Below are 23,330 nucleotides of genomic sequence, written 5' to 3'. Positions count from 1 at the left end.
CCTGAGCCGTCTGGATATTTGTTCATGTCCCGTATCCTCTGGGCAACCACGTGTAACGGAAAGAGATTAATTTTGAGGCTATTTACAAAATATGCCACTTTTACGACAATTTTATTACAGTTCTTGCCATAACTATATTTTTCATCGCTCACAGTTTGAAAATAATTAACGAATTCGGGGCTTTTAACGTAATGATGATTCATTAAACGCTAACAGCATGTAACACCTTGAGATAACGTTTCGTACACGCGGGAAGCACTAAACTCGCTTTAATACTCGGCTAAATTTGGTCCGAGGAAGACATTCGGCCTCGGGTCTAGTTTAAAATCGTAATGAAATCAACACATAATTCCTTGTCAAGATCGCATTGCGAAAAGACAAAAGAACACTTAAATTCTACTCGAGAAGTCACTTTATAGTCAACTTAATGTTGTATGAAGTACCGGCGAAATGATAAAGATAAAGAGCGCTCGTGTTAAGAAATAAAGTCTTTAGTGGGCGCTTTTCGAGCGTTTGAAATATTCATGGGTGTGCCGTCGGACGGAAAGATCCCGCCGACTCGGATCATATTTCTTTCGTCGCAGGAACCGGCACATCAGCGTTAAACTGTACCGAGTGTAATTGCCGGCGATATTCACCTGAAGAAGAGTTATACTCCGAGATCTGTCATAGATACGCTCCAATTCGGGGAAACAAGATGTCGGCGTCAAGCGTGAGTACTTGAAATGTGCGTAATCCCTCAAACAATGGCGAATAAATTAAAAGACCGCGTCGCCCTCAGATAGGCCCACTGCGATGTTCTGCCGCGGCGCTTGAAGCGATGTGTCTCTTCGGTACGTGTGAATTTCAATCGGGGACAGAAAGCCTAACAATCAACACGTCCTCGTAAATCTCGGAGCGAATCTGGGGACGCTCCCGTATTACGTGGACCAGGCCGGGTTTAATTACGGCCCGTAATAACCACGTCACAAGTGCTCCGCCCCCTCGGAGACTGCGATGTTCTGCCGCGGCGCAGGAAGCGATATGTCTCTTCAATAAGTGTTGATTTCAATCGGGGACAGAAAGCCTAACAATCAACACGTCCTCGTAAATCTCGCAGTGAATCTGGGGACGCTCCCGTATTACGTGGACCAGGCCGGGTTTAATTACGGCCCATAATAACCACGTCACAAGTGCTCCGCCCACGATATCGGGTAGTTAACTGCCACTCCTCCATATTCATAACACAATAAAATAAAGATGTCACTGGCAACGTCTCGTTTGTTTAATTCCATTCGTTCGCTCATGTATATTTATTACTAATTATACCTAGGTGCCTGAGGACGCCTTGCACACCAACGGACAATAGACCCTAGGTGCTTACGGACGAATGGAATTCCACCTCTGAAGGTCTCTCTAATTTTAGATTCAGCAATATAAAGGCATCGCCTTTTGAACATAATTCTGTTTCTAAATAATTGTTCCCGATGGAAAAACTACCACCAAATATAACCCTGATTGATAAGTTTTTATAGCCAACTTTTACTTTATAGCCTTATCTTTTCCTAGTAAACATCGTTTTACATGTGGATTGAAAGTACCTGAACATTCGACGATAAGAAACACGAGAAATGAGGCTAATTAAATAGATTAGATAGCCATTAAATAATCGTAAATTTTCCGATGGTAGCTAGGACATTCCACGTTAAATTGGCTGAGTCACTAAGATTTTATTTATGCTTTTAAAATGGTTTTTATATCATCTGTGATTGAGTAACATCCTTACAAAACCGGTATTTAATCATACTCCACTTCCAGTACCTGAAACTAATTTAGACGAAGACATGATGTAATTTAAAAATATGAATACAAACAAATCTTTTAACAAGATGGGATGAATGAGTATCTAATACTGTTACAGATTAAAAGTCAAGTGCGTGTTCTAGAACCAAATAATTATCTAAGTTACAAATAATGGTTTCCAACTTGAACTGGCGTTTCCACGCATATAAAAAAGATACAATTCGTTATTTTATAATTAGAGATGTATCTATAATTATTAGAGTACCACGAAATTTTAGATTGTTCCATGTCCATTCTTTTTCAGGTTCTGCGTTGTAACTAAAACTATGTCCATATTATCAAACACCACAAATTATGTTTCTTGGAGTATATACTACAAATCTGATTTCGCACCCTAATATACTTCGCTTTTTGTGCTTGAATAGCCTACGGAACACACAATGTAATGTAGGTTATAATCAGCTGTTTAGCCAACAGTCGAAGGACATTGAACACCTTATGGTCCATGACATAGGCTCGGATATTGCACCGACACCAGGGTTTATACTATGCAATGTTTTATTCTAGAATAAATTGAAAAATTATACATTTATTGGATGAAATTTATTAATTTTCATGCAGTTTACCTTACTATGTTAACAGGTAGGATTTAATGGGCGTTTAAACAAGAGTGATAGAGTCATACAAGCGGTGTTTGCGTAAAGGAGTTTCCCTTAGGTAACGTTTAATATTATAAAATTTATAACGAAACTTGCTTCCCATACCCAGACATTTATCTTAAACTTTGTAAGTTTATAAAAAACTATAGACTAAAATCGTAAAACACGTTTTCTTTAGAAATGACAAACGTTAGCAACTGTAAAAACTATAAAAAGGATTAGTTGTGAGATAATTCGATGAGACGACCTTACAAATTCAAGCAATCAAGAAAACGGTGGTATTTTTAGTTATTGGATCATATTACTTCTATCAATAGATAGCAAACGGAATAAAATTAATAGATAACGCGTTTTAATCCTGGAATGTAAAAATTACGGATTTGATGATACCTCACCTTTAAACTTGTATAAAATTAAAGTGCTTGTAAAAATTGTATTATTTTTTATATTATTCAAATAATAAGTTGATCATGTTTTAAAAAATTTTCCAGGAAACATAAAAACTAAACCATCATGTTTAAATTTACGATCCCTTAGTTATTACTTTTTCTAGAATCGTTAAATTTTCGTAATCAAGGTACTCCTGATTTTATATACCTTTTCTCATGTTAATATTATGAAATAATATCGTGTTGACTTTGCTTGTTATACATTTAAAGAATCATAGGTAGGGTTTTCCAAAAGGCGATATATTTTTAGCTGTGGACATGACCAAATATAAATCATGCACTTATCAGATATACCGGAAGGACATATTTGAAGGAATTATTAACTAAAAACCATTTTAGGGACCAATAACAGGAAAAGTTAATGCTTTGGATACCTTTATAACTGATATGAAAAGTAAATATTCAAATACAAAAGGAAACCGCTTTTATACTCCAGTTCGGAATTTTTTATCTTATCGCCTTCCTGATTACGTGAAAGTAAACAAAAACTAAAGGCAGTTCAAATTGATTATAGCCAATTTTTAACAATAACACTTCCTTTATATCGTTAAATATTAGTTTTAATGTTTGTTGATCTACATTAGTACTGTACTGCAGTGATTATAGAAGTTATGGAATTTTAATAGGTTTAGTATTATTATTTTAAATACGTTCTGAAAATAAGCGCTAAAAGCAAATTCCAGCCCTGAAAGCATGTTTAAAATGCTAACACTCGTATTTTTGTTTTAGAAAAATTATCTGAAATCTCTGAATAATTAAGTAACAGTACAAGGAATGTTCATTACCGCATTTGAGCGGTATCCTTAGGAAAGTCTCATGATTATTTATTTCTGGGCGTCACGTCCGGACGGCAATAATATAATATAAATTAAAGTGCTCTGCACATGCACTGTTAATTATTGTTCTAGTCCCAAAACCCAGTGGTTTGTGGTGTGCTGTTTTTGTGTTACCTAATTCACAGGAGACGAGTAATCAGATGGAATCCCAGAAAAAAACACAACTAAATACATTTGGTCAGCCTCCATTATTTATGTGTTGTGTTACGGCAGTTTTGCTTTCTCCTGTCCAGGAGATTGGATTGCTCTCGGCTTTCCTCATTACCAGAAGGTAATACGAACATAAACCGAATTGTTTTCACTTTCCAGGTTATAGCCTGCTTAACGTTGATTTATACCCGTGCATAAAACCCCGGCTGCTGTGGTTTAGAGTGAACCTGGTTCTGACACGCAATTATGCTCTTTGTTATTCCATATTTACAATTTTATTCTCGCCTTGGATGAATATTTATTAGAAATATCCCGTTTTGCTATTTTGCGGCAGGCAGAATAATTCACCTTTTAAGTACTGAGTCGCGTTTAACGCAGTTCCTCACTTCGTTGCTCCATATTTTACCAGAATACAACACAACACCCTTACATCAACAATTCCTAGATTGTAACGAATAAATTTACATATTTCAGTTCAAAATTACACCATAATAGCCTATTACACTCTAAATAAATTTCTTCCGATATAAACGATGGTGCAACATTTTATTAGCATTTTTGTAACATAAATTTATCGTATAATCAGATAAATTCATGTATAAAAATATAATACTTTTAATCTTAAGTATAAAATGTACAGTATTTATAGACCGTAAATTTATATCCTTGCTGAAATTGTAGAAAATGATATTTTCCTGATCGCAAAATGTTATGATTGCCTTTTTGTTATGAGAGTGTTCGGATATTATTTTTCAACAGGAAATTTTATTAATTCAGCCCCTAGTTATTTAAACGTACTAAATATCGTATCACATCGCGTCTTTCGTATCATATCGCAAGGTTTGAGTAGACGTGCTTTACGACAGTATTACAGCAAGTCGTAGACATAAACATCTTGTTGAAATCTCCTGTTTACACAGTTAATAGACTGGCTGTACGTATCATATCGCAAGGTTTGAGTAGACGTGCTTTACGACAGTATTACAGCAAGTCGTACATAAACATCTTGTTGAAATCTCCTGTTTACACAGTTAATAGACTGGCTGTACGTATCATATTGCAAGGTTTGATTAGACGTGCTTTACGACAGTATTACAGCAAGTCGTACATAAACATCTTGTTGGAATCTCCTGTTTACACAGTTAATAGACTGGCTGTACGTATCATATCGCAAGGTTTGAGTAGACGTGCTTTACGACAGTATTACAGCAAGTCGTACATAAACATCTTGTTGAAATCTCCTGTTTACACAGTTAATAGACTGGCTGTACGTATCATATCGCAAGGTTTGAGTAGACGTGCTTTACGACAGTATTACAGCAAGTCGTACATAAACATCTTGTTGAAATCTCCTGTTTACACAGTTAATAGACTGGCTGTACGTATCATATCGCAAGGTTTGAGTAGACGTGCTTTACGACAGTATTACAGCAAGTCGTACATAAACATCTTGTTGAAATCTCCTGTTTACACAGTTAATAGACTGGCTGTACGTATCATATTGCAAGGTTTGATTAGACGTGCTTTACGACAGTATTACAGCAAGTCGTACATAAACATCTTGTTGAAATCTCCTGTTTACACAGTTAATAGACTGGCTGTACGTATCATATCGCAAGGTTTGAGTAGACGTGCTTTACGACAGTATTACAGCAAGTCGTACATAAACATCTTGTTGAAATCTCCTGTTTACACAGTTAATAGACTGGCTGTACGTATCATATCGCAAGGTTTGAGTAGACGTGCTTTACGACAGTATTACAGCAAGTCGTACATAAACATCTTGTTGAAATCTCCTGTTTACACAGTTAATAGACTGGCTGTACGTATCATATCGCAAGGTTTGAGTAGACGTGCTTTACGACAGTATTACAGCAAGTCGTACATAAACATCTTGTTGAAATCTCCTGTTTACACAGTTAATAGACTGGCTGTACGTATCATATCGCAAGGTTTGAGTAGACGTGCTTTACGACAGTATTACAGCAAGTCGTAGACATAAACATCTTGTTGAAATCTCCTGTTTACACCGTTAATAGACTGGCTGTACGTATGGGGATGTTGAATCACAGTACAGTGCTATGACACGAAAAACTGCATTCAATCTTCTATCAAAATAAATGTAGTCTACATTTGTATAATTATAAACAAATTGAATCTTTTAACTCATTACTTTTGATTTTTGCTTATTTTTCGCCAACAGAAACTATTTACGACGTCTAACGTTTCTGTTCTTTCCATTGTGACGGGACGTTCTCCATAAATCGAATTGAATTTTTTGCGAATCGAAAGTCATAAAAAGATACACACGTACGAGGGCCGCTAGAGAAAATCTGAGAATATTGCAGTATCGTAGTTAAGTTACGATGCAAGGAAATTCAGAGTGAGAACAAAATTAATATTAACTTTAAATTATTCTACAGTGAAACTCGGCGGTTGCGTGTACTTTGAGTAGAGGTCATAAAACCGTACATGCCGGTCTATAAATTATTCAAAAATAAAGCAATGTTTCCTCACAATTTATTAGGTAATGCGTCGGGGTGACGTGATCCGACATGACGTCGTAGCATGCCGCGACCGCGAAAACCTTGTCGCCCTGGTATCTGATGTGGACCGCCGAATTGTTGGTTTATTTCGCCCTCGTGTTCGCCCGCACGCCACCACACGAGAGGGTCTGTCACGACTTCCCTACGTTCCCGCAGCAATAGTCCGTCTGCACCTGAATCATTTTTGGGCATTCATTGACTCCCGTAACGTAGGGAAGCAGTGAAAGTAAGTTTATTACGTGGAAAAATTAAAATGTGGATATTCCACAGCACAACAGTTTCGTACGATAAACCTGCAGAGATACAGTAACTATGAATGAAAAAGATTTTAGCACATCCGAAAAAGTTGTAATCGTTTACGAGATGCTTAAAACATACCATCTTAAAACAAAAAAAAAGAGAGTGTCATTTCTTAATCATCTACTATAATGGTAACAAGCGTTACCAATGTATTGTTACCCTTGCCAACATTTAGTTACACCCCTTTTAAATACAAGTATTTCTATTGAAGGGATAGTAGGATTTCGGATACATTTTACCAGCTTCTTCTTATTGGAATCAAATACTTAATTTATGAATAAACACTCCAATAATTATGAAATTTCAAAATTAGTTAATAAGTGTTTGTTCATAAATTAAATAGGATATCGTATGTTAGCCATTGTTATACGTTACAAAAACGTACAATATTGTGTTTCGAAGATTGAAATCTACCTTCTTCTTCAAGTGTCACAAACCCAAATACACAAAAAATCCCTTCAAATCAGCCACCGTAGATAAGAAGCTTTAAATAAATAAGTATTTCTATTGTTACACTCTTGACACACTAATGTGGAACTCCTTAATTTATTAGAGTAAAAACTACAACAAATAATACTATTCCTTTTAAGGTCTACGAATTAAACGTAGTTTGATACGAATGTATGAACAATAATGTAAATTGTAACAGCAGAAGACTACAAATTATAAGTAATGGGTGTTGGAAATTACACTAAATCTACTTCGTAAATCTGTGTAGGTGACACGTACCAAGACTTCGAATATAACAAGTTTTATATAAATTATGTTATCACGGCCGCTGTCGTAATTATGAAATATTCGACAAGTCGTGATCCTGTACACGTATAAAGCTTTCTCAGTCATAATAGCCTTATGATCACGAACAGAACTTATTCACTAATATCGCACGGGTACATTCCTGTAAGACACAACGGCAATGACAAAGTCCCGTCATTAATAATTGAGAAGTCCAGGGCGCGAGCTGTGTTTGCTTAGGGTCCACGTAACGCCATATGTGCTACTCGATCCCCTAGAAATAATATCACTCCTGCTGCCCTTCTCTCGCCCGTACTTACATAAATTACACCCATTTCCGAAAACCTGACTATCAGTTCTAATACGTTAATATGTCGATCGAAAGACGGAATCCCTAATTATCTAAACTTATTTCTGTAAGCACTACTGAATGGACTGAATTTTAATTTTGTTTCCATAAACCTGTAAATCCAATAAACCTGTCAAGAATACTTTTTTAAATTTTCTGTTGACGATTTTGAAGTTCGTGACTGTGGCAAGTTTTCGGTGGTTGGTCGTTCGGTGCTGACATATTGTTACCTCTATTGTTTAGTTCGGTTTCAATAACTAATGTCTTTTTTTCTATTAAGGGCACGGAGTTGCCACACTTTGTTGCGATTCCTGACACATGCCCAACACAACGCTCTTGTAGATTGTTTACCTAAATTGTAGAAGTGTTTTAAGTAAGTTATCCACCTAAAGAAGAGATAAGAATGTAGAGCTCGAAACGTAGTGTTAATGATTCCTTCTACCCCTGAACGATAGCAAATTAACTTAAGAGGACTGTGATACACCAAACACCACCCTAATACCACGACTGCAAGTGGCTGACGCTCTACAACCATGAGGGTGCCCGCTATAGCTTTACTCCCGGTACACGCAACCGCAAGGCGGAAGTAGAAAAACGAAACAGAACCAAAATGGTTACACGGCTATGAAATTTAGTCGGCCCGAGCCGATGAGCATTGTGGGTGCAAAGAAAGTTGAGGAAATGCGCTATTAAAGCGGTAGTAATCGCGGACAATTATGACCATAATATATGTCGACAATGCAATCTGCATCCAGATGCAATTCCATGCGCCGCTCCCGCTTTAATTCGCTATTGTTGCAAGCCTGTTCGTGTGCGCGGTCGGTGCAGAGTATACGATGCTTACTACACGATCCGTGACGCATGTAGCAATCTTGTCTTTTACTGGATTGTGTAGTTTTACATTTCAATCTGTACGAGAAGTCGTGTTTAATGTACGAGTGTCGTACAATAGCTTACATTCACAAGGTTTCATTCTGGTTCTAGTACTACAGTTGTACAATAAACATTCAATGGGAAATGCTTAAAATCTACTCAAACATTACTGAATGTTTAAGAATTTGACTCAGTGATACTGCACTTATCCATTTACCAGAAACCATAATCAGTGTCAATCAATTAAACAACTTAAGTTTAAGTAAAATAAAGTTTTTTTGTATTTGTTCTAAAAGTAGTAACAGCTTGGGCATTGAATGCATTGAACCTGCTGGGAGAAGAGTAACAATACAAGTACTTTTATAATTGTTACCAGATAATAGGCCTACGACGTATGTAACCAGGATTTATTACTTTATTTTACTATTAATAAATGATTTATAGAAGTATAGAGAAGGGGAAATTATGAAATTTAGTTAGTTTGCCACAAAAAATACTATACCATAATTGGATTGTGATAATTTTCGGAAAAAAAAATTTAATTGTGTGAAAAGGTAAATAAATTGGATTTCCATAAGACCACACAATGGACATGAATAATTCCCAACCCAAGTAAAACATCTCATCATTAATTCAACTGATAATTGTTATTTAAGGCTTTTCCGAGAAAATTGTCTCGCACAAAATCTATACTTGTTGAAAAGTTTACATTAAAAACGCATGGTTACAAAATGACTTTATATACGTTATTGTTAATATCAGAACATTTGTACCATATGTAAAAAGACAAGCGGGAAATTAATCAGTCTCAGTAGGTAAAGCATTTTCACAATACGAGTGAATATCCGATATATCAACTAAAAGAGGAAATATATCAAAAGCGCGTTTTGTATCAATACAGAGGTAACGCGCCATGACAGATTGTGTGTTAAGGTTCTATGGGAACCAACTTGGAGAAGTTTTATGGCCTAACTGTTGTTATGACAAGTTGTTTATTAGCAATTCGAATGCGGGCACCGATGGAGTTCCACGTCCAAGAGAGAAGCCGTAGTTAATCATCCAGTTCGTGTTTCGATTATGAACATCATAACACTTTAATTATTTTGTCACTGATTACGATCAGGTCTGAAATTGAAAACCGAAGCGTGTCCGGACGAGCAGGCCTGAGATTTATAACACCTCAGAGACACGGTGCTGATGGCGGGCTGAGTAGGTGGCTGCCACACCGCCTACACCTCCTCATCTCTCTATAGGCATTACTTCCTCGATTTGCACTTTGGGTTGGAAACGTTGACATTTCCTTATCATTTTATAATCAGTATGTAAATATTCCACATTTCGCTTAACAGGCCTCGCTAAAGTTGGATACAAAACTTTATTACTCCAGATGCCCCGTTCAGACAGGCGGACATACAATCATACCGGAAAAGTGGACACAAAAATTCAGGCAAATGCCATGGTTAGACATACACCGTCATATTACATTCTTGTCTATGTCGAAATGAAGTTTTAAGTAAAATTTAAATCTACTGTCTCTCGGGATATCTTGCTGTATGGGGCAGCACTAACAAACAAAGTAAATGTGCGCTGGGGAGGGAACTACAACGCAAGAGTGCGCTGGAATCAAATCTTGGCCCCGACTATGAACATTGATTTTCCACTCTATTATATTTTCTTTTCGGTCTATGAATAAAAAAAACATTACATGTTAAAATCTCATATGTTTGTTTACAAATTTATGTATTCGGTGATTTTATTGTTGCCGTCGCGGTTACCCATAACAGCTATGTAAAAACCTTCGCTAACGCTCAGACAAATACCATTACCATTTCATGTACCATCATTGAACTCAGTGTTTCTTAAATAGAAATGTAGATTTATACAAAATTTCAGCTCCATAGATCATTTCATTTTCGAGATATCGGGCGGACAGACAGACAGACAGAAATTAAGTTTCCAGCCTCTCGAGTGATAGTCTAAGCCCTTGCCAATAAATTTATTAGCAAATTTATTTGCGGGAAATCAGGTTCTCGGTCTTCGCTGCAACATGAACCACATGAGCCAAGGGTATCTTCTGATGCGCCCTCCTCACCTTTCTTATCAAATTTTCTAAACGCAAGAGACTGTCTAGAAGAACTTGCATTTTAACTGCATTCAACGCCTACAGGCCAACAGAACGAGATGTTAAGTAAATGAATAAACCAGTAGTTGAAGTGTGGTTAAATCTTAGTCTCTAGAAAGTGTTTCTAGTTTTTCCCGAGATTTTTGTGTTGTGTGTACAGGCAGCATTTTAAATTCATTTCGCATAAATGGTGCTGTTTGAATTTACTAGGATGAATTCACTAACTTGTAAACCTATTACAAGAGAATATACAAATAAATTACAGCTGAACAAAATTTGCTTTCTTTTGAGTAAATCTGTTTTCAGCTCTCTCAATGACACTGATATAACATTACTTGTTATTGGAACGAGTTTCTTTGTGATGAGATCTCAAACTGTGATAGGGAAGTTTGTGGGAATCAATTGTTACTTTGATGTCCGAGTGCTTATTAATAGTAAGTGTAATAAAACTTGGCTATTCACAAAATATTACGAAACACTGTTCCGAACTGTAACGATAAATAAAAATAATACAAATTCTTTTCAATGGGTAAAGCCCACAGTTACAGGCATATTAATGCTATATACAAATTTTGTTAAATGAAGTATTATACAATTAAGGGCTTAAAATGGTCTTTCTTTCATTGCAGTATAAGGTATGCTGTTAAATACTTATATACAACAAATACATGACATTTAACTGCAATATGCATTTATGCAGTCACGGTATATTTGTTGGTAGTCTATATATTTTTTAATATTACGTAGCATATAACATTGCACAGGTCAATATTAAATGTATTACAATCCTGAGATACTTAATTTAAAATAAGAGTTAATTGTTCATAAATATATTTTTACTTGTTAAACTGTATTAAAGCTTGTATTTAATGGTTGATGACAGTTTAATATATTAAAAGAGAAAGTAAATTAAAGTAATAATCTGTTAACATACAGTTACAAAGATCTCACACCTTTTTGTATTAACATTAACAACAAATCCGCTTTTATATAACAATTGATAATTTATATTAAACACACCTATTAATGCGTAAGGATGTGTAAATGTTTTGAAATAACTACTCTAGTCAAACATTAAGAAATGTGTTCTCACTATTCTATAAAAGTCAACATATTTCTATATATTTTTCACTGGATTTAATATGTTTACCTAAGCTTACTTTTAATACTGCACGAAATAATTACCTAAAGACTTTTTTGGAATAAGGCCTTTCAAATATTAATGACACTCGTGGAATTTAAAATGTAATAAAAAAGATAATTTTTACTTAGTATTAAATATCAATAGACACACATCAAGTATAACATTAAGATAAATTCCACAAAAATATATAAATACATTAGTTTAAAATAACACAATATTTAGACATGCACATGTTTTCGCGTTCATTCATTCAATAAACGTTGTTTTTAAACTTCTAGTAAATTAATTAGTGGATTCCTAACTTAATCACTTTGTTATCTCTACGTCCAGACCCTTCCCTCCTCCTACCGCCAGAGCATGACCTTTATTGGGTGATATGAATCGAACAAAGCAAAGCAAACCTTTCATGTGATTGAAGTTGAAGAATACATCTAATTCAAAGTTAACTTTAATTTATTCTAGACGGGTTCTTCAACGAATCTGATAAATGTACGGTCATTTTCAAGTTTAACGTTTCTGGAAAGTTAAATTACTTTAGTACTAGTAATCTTGTTTATACTAGGTACTGATAGAGAAGAACCCAAGGAATAATTTGAGTTCTCAGGTGTCAATATAAATTTGTAAATTTAAACTGAACCACCTATTCTTAAAACAAGTGTCCTTCCTGGAAGAGTGTAAGAATTAGATACAAATAGAAACGAAACCTTCCACTGAAGTTGAGGACTATATACAGGGTGATTCATGAAGTTCTCCCCCCACTTCTACAGCACATTGTACTAGTAAAAATAATGAAAAAATGTTATATAAACATAGGTCCAAAAACGCTTCGTTAGCGAGTTACAGTTAGCGAAAGATTTCGCCTGAATTTTTTTGGGTAAAGAGTAAAATAAAGCCATACTGAACTTTTGGAAAGGTTAATTAAGTAATATCGTGGATGTACATATTACAGTAGGTATTTTTACCTGAAGGAAAGCTAATAAAATAGGTTTCAGAACTGTACCTGTAGTAGTTTGTGAGGGATTCAGGGTTAAATGCAAAAAATTGGGGCACGAAACAATTTTTTATGTGTGTTTGATCTTTGTTAATAACTATAAATTGGTAATAAATACATAAAATCAACAAACATTTTTTGTAGAGAATTTGAGACTATCTGAGAATATATTATATTAGTATTTAAACAGCAAATCCATCAAAGTTTCTGAACTACTAGACGAAATTTATATACGTATTCATAAATCGCAGAATTTGGTTGTATATGTGTGGTTCCATCACGATGCGGGGACAATAACAAGTTTGCGTAGGTATGGGAAAATAATTCCATTCAGACATCTACTGTTATATGTAATAGTTCCCCACGCATTTCACAATATTGCCAGTTTATGTTTAGTAAGCCGTGACTCCAGTAAATTGTTTGTCTAATGCGTGAATAGCGTAATTTTTCTTTGCGTTGATTTACTATGTGATCTTCATAAGCAATTAGTAACCGTAACTTATTCTACTTTTAGAAAAGTTATCAATTGCAGCAAGAAGTGTTGTGTTTTCCAAACAGTTGTTAACGTGTACAAATCGCTTGTAAGAAGGATCTATAAGTGTGCTTTAAGAAGGTAATCTGCGCTGGGAGTGCTTTAGTGGACAAACATGGGAAAATACGTGCTTTGCTCAATCCAGCTTTGCCCGCAGGACAAGACAACAGGAACTCACTATCACTATCACTATCACTATATCTTGTTCTATAGAACACTCTAATGTTCTGTTGCACTCAGTTACGTATGACCTGTTTGTGAGCGTAAACAAGGGCATAGGAGTAAGAAGTCGATCACAGTATGATAGGCGTTTATTTTCAATACTTACACTACCGGCTACTTTTCAGTATAGAGATATATCTACTGTGCATCTACTGTTGTGGAAATACAAGGTTATGATTACAATTGAGGTCCTATTATCGGATATAACTCTTCACAATATGAGATCTTGAACTCATGTCATACCAAACGATGCATCTACGGAGCAATAATATGTAAATAACGAATACAAAATGTGGGTTATTTATCTACTTCAGTGTATTAACCATACAGCTTGGTTTCATTGGTTATCGCGTTTTGACCCATTAAACTACACCATCGCTTCCTTATAAATAGAACAAATACAATCTAGTAACAATATATTTAATGCGTTTTGTCTCGTTGAACAACTATTACTTTTAACAGAAAATTTGTATATCAGGAATCTATGTCAGAATGAGAAGTGCTTTTTTAATTCACTATAAAGTAAAATTTTTTTAATGAAACAACGAACTTTTATAACAAAACCGAACCTAAACAAATATATTATGATTTTTAAGAAGCGAATCGTAAATAATTATTAGCAAAGAACACATAGTAGTTTTTGGCCAATGTTAGTAACTAATTTGTTCTCAATAAGCATCTGATTTTTAATGTAAACATGTATTTAAACCGTCATGAAACCCTGCAGAAATTTGCTTTCAAGTATCTATTTTATATTAGAAGTGGATTATACGAGCAATATAAAAATTTGAAATAAATCAATATACGTCCCTGCCCACTTGAATTTATTAAAATGCAATGATACTCACACAGTGCAATATTGCAATATACACTCATTTTTCCCTCAGCCGATATACTTATGACAATCCACAACAGATACATTAACTAGCATATTTCAATTCAGCTGTAGGTGTGTTACAAATATCCGCCAATTGTTATATCCTTACAGCCTTACAAATGTATAGCGAAACTGTTAATTGTAAACTGTATTTAGAAGTTTACAACAACTTATTAATCACCAGCAATTCCGATAGAAATGTATGGCCAAACTACGAATTATTAATTTCGTTTAGATGTTTGCAACAAGATATTTATCGCTAACACATTCCGATAGAAGTGTATAGCTTAACAATGAATTGTTAATTTCGTTTAGAAGTTTGCAACAACACATTAATCACCAACACATTTCGATAGAAATGTATGGTCAAAAAATTAATTATTAATTTCGTTTAGATGTTTGCAACAACCCATTAATCACAAACTCATTCCGATAGAAATATATGGTCAAAAAATTAATTGTTAATTTAGTTTAGAAGTTTGCAACAACACATTAATCACCAACACATTCCGATAGAAATGTATGGTCAAAACATTAATTGTTAATTTCGTTTAGAAGTTTGCAACAACACATTATACACCAACACATTACGATAGAAATGTATGGTCAAAATATTAATTGTTAATTTCGTTTAGAAGTTTGCAACAACACATTAATCACCAACACATTCCGATAGAAATGTATAGTCAAAACATTAATTGTTAATTTCGTTTAGAAGTTTGCAACAACACATTATACACCAACACATTCCGATAGAAATGTAGGCTATGGTCAAAAAATTAATTGTTAATTTCGTTTAGAAGTTTGCAACAACACATTAATCACCAACACATTCCGATAGAAATGTATGGTCAAAAAATTAATTATTAATTTCGTTTAGATGTTTGCAACAACCCATTATACACCAACACATTCCGATAGAAATGTATGGTCAAAAAATTAATTGTTAATTTCGTTTAGAAGTTTGCAACAACACATTAATCACCAACACATTCCGATAGAAATGTATGGTCAAAAAATTAATTGTTAATTTCGTTTAGAAGTTTGCAACAACACATTATACACCAACACATTCCGATAGAAATGTATGGTCAAAAAATTAATTGTTAATTTCGTTTAGAAGTTTGCAACAACACATTAATCACCAACACATTCCGATAGAAATGTATGGTCAAAAAATTAATTGTTAATTTTGTTTAGAAGTTTGCAACAACACATTAATCACCAACACATTCCGATAGAAATGTATGGTCAAAAAATTAATTGTTAATTTCGTTTAGAAGTTTGCAACAACACATTATACACCAACACATTCCGATAGAAATGTATGGTCAAAAAATTAATTGTTAATTTCGTTTAGAAGTTTGCAACAACACATTAATCACCAACACATTCCGATAGAAATGTATGGTCAAAAAATTAATTGTTAATTTCGTTTAGAAGTTTGCAACAACACATTATACACCAACACATTCCGATAGAAATGTATGTTAAAAAAATTAATTGCTAATTTCGTTTAGAAGTTTGCAACAACACATTATACACCAACACATTCCGATAGAAATGTATGGTCAAAAAATTAATTGTTAATTTTCGTTTAGAAGTTTGCAACAACACATTAATCACCAACACATTCCGATAGAAATGTATGGTCAAAAAATTAATTATTAATTTCGTTTAGATGTTTGCAACAACCCATTAATCACAAACCCATTCCGATAGAAATGTATGGTAAAAAATGAATTGTTAATTTCGTATAGAAGTTTGCAACAATACATTAATCACCAACACATTCCGATAGAAATGTATAGCCAAACAATTATTTGTTAATTGTATTTAAAAGTTTTATCTCCACAATAAAATGAACCATAAATATAGAATGAGTCTGTTAGTTTAAAAACTACTTAACACAGATTCCAGGGATTGCCGTTATAACATCTTGTTTATAGCCGACTCTTTGTAATAAACATATTACAGATATCTATTTTTATTTTTATTATATTAAACCATAAGAAAATTATATATAGATAATGAGTAACAAGTGTTACACATTGATTGTAATCGAGTTCAACCGAGAAATAAGAGAGAGAAAATTTGTGTACAACTTTTGAGGAAGTGAGTTCGTTAATTTATATTTTCTGTCTAGTGTGGCACATTGCTTGATACCGTATTCCAACAGGGAAAAGGAGTTAAAAATGTTTTTACGGCATCACTAATGTCATATTATAGCGTGATCAAAATCACATTTTCAGGAAGTGAGTTCGTTAATTTATATTTTCTGTCTAGTGTGGCACATTGCTTGATACCGTATTCCAACAGGGAAAAGGAGTTAAAAAAATGTTTTTACGGCATCACTAATGTCATATTATAGCGTGATCAAATCATATTTTCAGGAAGTGAGTTCGTTAATTTATATTTTCTGTCTAGTGTGGCACATTGCTTGATACCGTATTCCAACAGGGAAAAAGGAGTTAAAAAATGTTTTTACGGCATTACTAATATCATATTATAGCGTGATCAAATCACATTTTCAGGAAGTGAGTTCGTTAATTTATATTTTCTGTCTAGTGTGGCACATTGCTTGATACCGTATTCCAACAGGGAAAAGGAGTTAAAAAATGTTTTTACGGCAATCACTAATATCATATTATAGCGTGACCAAATCACATTTTCAGGAAGTGAGTTCGTTAATTTATATTTTCTGTCTGGTGTTACATTGCTTGATACCGTATTCCAACAGGGAAAAGGAGTTAAAAAATGTTTTTACGGCATCCCTAATATCATATTATAGCGTGATCAAATCACATTTTCAGGAAGTGAGTTCGTTAATTTATATTTTCTGTCTGGTGTTACATTGCTTGATACCGTATTCCAACAGGAAGAAGGAGTGTAAAAACGTTTTACGGCATCACTAAATATCATATTATAGCGTGATCAAATCACATTTTCAGGAAGTGAGTTCGTTAATTTATATTTTCTGTCTGGTGTTACATTGCTTGATACCGTATTCCAAACAGGGAAAAAGGAGTTAAAAAATGTTTTTACGGCATCCCTAATATCATATTATAGCGTGATCAAATCACATTTTCAGGAAGTGAGTTCGTTAATTTATATTTTCTGTCTAGTGTGGCACATTGCTTGATACCGTATTCCAACAGGGAAAAGGAGTTAAAAAATGTTTTTACGGCATTACTATAATTTCATATTATAGCGTGATCAAATCACATTTTTCAGGAAGTGAGTTCGTTAATTTATATTTTCTGTCTGGTGGTACATTTGCTTGATACCGTATTCCAACAGGGAAGAGGAGTTAAAAAATGTTTTTACGGCATCACTAATATCATATTATAGCGTGACCAAATCACATTTTCAGGAAGTGAGTTCGTTAAATTTATATTTTCTGTCTGGTGTTACATTGCTTGATACCGTATTCCAACAGGGAAAAGGAGTTAAAAAAATGTTTTTACGGCATCCCTAATATCATATTATAGCGTGATCAAATCACATTTCAGGAAGTGAGTTCGTTAATTTATATTTTTCTGTCTGGTGTTACATTGCTTGATACCGTATTCCAACAGGGAAAAGGGAGTTAAAAAATGTTTTTTACGGCATCCCTAATATCATATTATAGCGTGATCAAATCACATTTTCAGGAAGTGAGTTCGTTAATTTATATTTTTCTTTCTAGTGTGGCACATTTGCTTGATACCGTATTCCAACAGGGAAAAGGAGTTAAAAAATGTTTTTTACGGCAATTACTAATATCATATTATAGCGTGATCAAATCACATTTTCAGGAAGTGAGTTCGTTAATTTATATTTTCTGTCTGGTGGTACATTGCTTGATACCGTATTCCAACAGGGAAGAGGAGTTAAAAAATGTTTTTACGGCATCACTAATATCATATTATAGCGTGACCAAATCACATTTTCAGGAAGTGAGTTCGTTAATTTATATTTTTCTGTCTGGTGTTACATTGCTTGATAACCGTATTCCAACAGGGAAAAGGAGTTAAAAAATGTTTTTACGGCATCCCTAATATCATATTTATAGCGTGATCAAATCACATTTTCAGGAAGTGAGTTCGTTAATTTATATTTTCTGTCTGGTGTTACATTGCTTGATACCGTATTCCAACAGGAAGAAGGAGTGTAAAAACGTTTTACGGCATCACTAATATCATATTATAGCGTGATCAAATCAACCATTTTCAGGAAGTGAGTTCGTTAATTTATATTTTCTGTCTGGTGTTACATTGCTTGATACCGTATTCCAACAGGGAAAAAGGAGTTAAAAAATGTTTTTACGGCATCCCTAATATCATATTATAGCGTGATCAAATCACATTTTCAGGAAGTGAGTTCGTTAATTTATATTTTCTGTCTGGTGTTACATTGCTTGATACCGTATTCCAACAGGAAAAAGGAGTGTAAAAACGTTTTACGGCATCACTAATATTATATTATAGCGTGATCAAATCACATTTTGGGGAATTGAGTTCGTTAGTTTATATTTTCTGTTTAGTGTTGCACATTGATTGATATCGACTTCCAACAGGAAATAGGAGTTAAAAAATGTTTTTACGGCGTATCACATATAACGCCGTCAAATTACATATTGAACAATATAGTTCATGTGTACTAGCCTACAAATCTTTATGTATATTTTATATTAGAATAAAAATAATATTTACCAACATCATCGTTCAAAAAAATTCACAAATATCCAATAACCTCATACATTTAGTCAATAGCGTTTGACTGTCTAAGCAAAATTGAACTATCGCTTAAAATATAATTTTATATACGCTCATATTTTAAAAGGATTTCTCCGATTCATAGCGTTTTAGCGCAAAACTAATATTGCTTATTTTTGTGTAAATTCATTAACGTTGTACTGCACAATTCTCGGGAGGCTAATGTTGATATATTATTAAAATTTAAAGTTTCATAATGACATTGCGCTTGTTTGTTTGTATTTTAAGATGCGGAATGTAGAAATTAATCATTATTTGTCATATTTTTTAATTTTTATAGTATATTTAAGATACATTTAATTATTGGCGCTTAATAAAAAGTTATATTTTATTGTAAATTATTTGTTTACTTTTTATTTCTCGCTGTACTGCCTTTACCACTGGATTCAATGTGACCATGCATTAAACATATTTAATTGATCATAATTGTAATGCTTAGCAAATAGTAAAACTGTTTACTGCGATAAGTTTATAAAATAAATAAAAACGTAGAGCTATTAATTGTATTAGTATTATTTATAATACTAATATTTATTATAACTGTCGAAGCCTTTGATCATAGTAAGTTTAAAGTAAGAAGGAAGTAACAGATAAGACATAGAAATATTTTATGAGATAATTCATTAAAGTTATATTTGTGATAGTTAACTGTTTATCTTTTATCTTCAATTATTTGTGTATCTTGAAGGATATCTTAAATATCTGAAATTTAATCTCATTTAAATATAATTTTATTTATTAACTATAGTAATTTATTAGTAAACACGTTTAGGTAAAACAATTTTTAGTCCATTGATAACATAACTTAATGTCGTTAAATATCAATAACATGTTAATTTGTTATTGTTTAATCTAAATACTATGATAAATTCATGTATATTTGGTAAATCAATTATGATTACTTCAAACAAAAGAGTGAGTACGCCTATACAAGATTAAAATTATATATTAAGTGATTTTAAGACATATTTTCAGCAAGTGGGTGTACAATATATTTTAGGTGATTAAAAAGAAATTCTTAGATAAGTTTTCTCTTAAACGATCAGTTCCCATGGATTCGACGGCTTAAAAGTAATATGCTAGATATACCATTGTGCTGGTTACCTTTAAAATTATTTCAATAACGCGTTCTCTTGGACTTTTATAGCTTTCCTTGGAAATTGTAGGCTATGTTTTTCAATACAAATGCTTTAGTCTTTAGTTTTATAATTTGTTTGGCATCCTCATAACTGGCATATTTACAACGCCATATTCAAGGCAGTATTTATTTCTCCCTCATTGTTTTGTACGCATTTTAATTTACTTGTTTGGAAATAGAACAGCCAACATAATACTGCGTGATTACAGCCCTCTTAATTACACTATAAATATGTTTTATTGAATTTCTAGTATCACTATCTGTATTTATCATTTCCCAACGGCAAACCATTGTGTTATTTTACAAGCAACACCACTACTTTTAGAAATAATACAATAACAATTGAATGGTAAATATATTATTAAACATGTAATAAGTAAGTATGTATATACAGTTTGTAAATAGGAAGCGCGCCATATGAAATATAGACAAAGCGATATCGATTGTGTTTTCACTCTATTTAGGTATACATGACTTTCTCAATGTTTCATTTGTACAAAATCGTATCAGGATTGTGTTAATAGTCAATAATAAAGATATCATTTTGCATAATAATAAGTTTTACCATAGTTAAAAACAATACTGCCATGTTTTTACAAACTACAGTTACGGATTGTTAGTTTTACAAATAATTGTACCAGAAATAAATAAAAAATATTCCTGAAAATATGAGTTCGTTACAGTTTGAAACAATTTACACCGAATTGTGTATTAATTTTATAAGTAATTGGACAATTTATATGAAATGTTTTCTTACAATTTCTAAGCAATTTAGTAAATAACATATTGTACAAATTATAATTTAAGTCCATAATTCAATTGTGTAAATAATAATAAAAATAAATATTTTATCTCTACTTTAAAAATACGTAATTGCTCATTAAGATACATATTTGGAAATTAAATAAAAATTACCAAAACAGTGTGACTGGGTTATATTTTAAAACTGTGTAATAGGTACTTGAATATAATTCGATTCTAGCACTATCAACAAACCAAATTTGAACCTCAACTGTAATAACCATAACAGTGTTATAATTGCTAGTAATAACAGAGAGGACCTCATTAAAAGTATAACAAATTTCCGGAACTGATTGCTTACCGATCAGCTAAGGATTTAGAAGAGAGCCAATAATGGTCTTATATTTAATTTGGAAAGATTGCCGATTTGCAGATTTCAATGCTTGTACTTTCATGGATGTTAACATTACTTTAGTCATAAATACTAAAAGGAATGTTTAAATATTGGCTAGTCATAAAATTAAACCTATTAAATTTGTTTTTAATTTTTTCCTTGATTATGTAGCATAAAGTTTTCTTAGTAATTATGGTAGATAAATATTCCATACAACTTTGAAACTGATGGTTGTACAGGATAAGTCAAAATAAAATATGTGACTCAAAAGTAATTTTTTTCCTCCAAAAGAGTACTATAAGGCATTTTACGCTATTGGCGTTCAGTGTGGATGGACAATATAAACTTTTCTTATTATTACATTGAATAGTCAAACTAGTGTTTAGAAGCAAATTCGAAGAAAAAGCAAAATAAGTACTGAGAATCCATTTAAAACTATCTTAATGTTCACCTTTTATGTTTTATGACCTAAATATTTTACAAAAAACATGTATACAAGTAGTTTAATTGTGTAAATGTATCATTTAAACAGTATTGGACACAATACATTATTGGTTATGGGCTTTATAATTAGGGTCTAGGTACACAAAGGTTTTTTATATATAATATGATGCATAACATTCTGCATTCTGCTTATAATATGTAATTATAAACAAGTAGGCTATTGATGAAATATGTAGGAACTAATTAATTTCGCTTAAGTCACAGTTCGCATGTCATGGAATAGTTTACTATTATTCTGTCAAATTGAATGTAATATTCAAAGGTTTGTTTATATGATGAAAATAAAAAACAACAAACTATTATCCGAAAATACATAGGGTATACTATAATGAATGTTAGTCACCAACCGTTATTTGAACATTAATGGAAGCTTTTTATTTTGTTATGATAATTCAGTACTGTGTATTTTTATACTGTTTTAACACTATAAATATTTATAGTTTAACAAAATCACTACATTCTGTTGACTGACACACTTGTTTGAGGTTATGTTAGACCGCACATATACTTAATCTATCCTTACGTATTATTGTATTGTAGACTTATATAAACGAAACTGTCGATGACGATAATAAACAAGAGGTTATCGTTGCTGACTTACCGCAGTGGAAGCGCGTCTTATCACAGCGAGTCGGCCACTACACACTTCACTACAATGTTCACACGACACCTAAATATCACTGGGTTAGTCATAACAGCTTGATTAAAAATCCAATGTGTCCAAGGAAAAAAGGCCGTTAATTAATATCAGTGCTCACGATGCACTTGAATTTCGCGAAGTGCAGGGCGCATGTGCCAGCCTTCTGCGCACGACCGGTGGAACACGAGTGTGCGCGGGGAGAGATTGTCAGCGCTGCTGCGGCGGCGGCGGCAACTAGCGGCAGTGGAGGGGGAAGTGGGAGGTGGACGCTCCGTGCGCCGGGAGGGGAAGGGGCGGAGCTCCGCCGGAGTAGGGGTGATGGATAGACATCTGGAATATTGAATGAGATTATTTTGTTGTTGCCGGGATAGCACAAATACATGCTTCTGAGCCATGTTCCGGTATTTGGGCACATCGGGCGAGGGCCCCAGTCGATGTGTGGAGGTCGAGAGACTTGTGTGACAACTTTGTTTTTACAGCACAACTCGCACACTAGGCCTACACTGTGGAGAATAATAAGATTTGGCAACTTTTACTCCAAAACAAACTTATTGTGTTTTTATTGGTGATTAAAAAAATCAAAAGCCCT

The 23,330-nt window shown here is 33.4% G+C and overlaps 1 protein-coding gene across 3 annotated transcripts in view; it reads right to left on the bottom strand.

Moving 5' to 3' along the window:
* LOC124356761 (LIM/homeobox protein Lhx9-like) overlaps positions 1-22,953 on the bottom strand; it is a 120,954-nt gene extending 98,001 nt beyond the window's left edge. For 2 of the 3 annotated variants that reach the window (XM_046807953.1, XM_046807961.1), the window contains exon 1: positions 22,703-22,953. The gene's annotated coding sequence lies outside the window, so the exon portion shown is untranslated. The remainder of the gene's footprint in view (positions 1-22,702) is intronic. The other variant, XM_046807970.1, reaches the window with a different exon arrangement.
* Positions 22,954-23,330: the final 377 nt, after the last annotated feature.

The sequence above is a fragment of the Homalodisca vitripennis genome, chromosome 1 (assembly GCF_021130785.1).
Source record: "Homalodisca vitripennis isolate AUS2020 chromosome 1, UT_GWSS_2.1, whole genome shotgun sequence".
NCBI classification, from domain to species: Eukaryota; Metazoa; Arthropoda; class Insecta; order Hemiptera; family Cicadellidae; genus Homalodisca; species Homalodisca vitripennis.
Note: the sequence above shows the minus strand (reverse complement) of the source record. Positions and strands in the feature narration are given on the sequence as shown.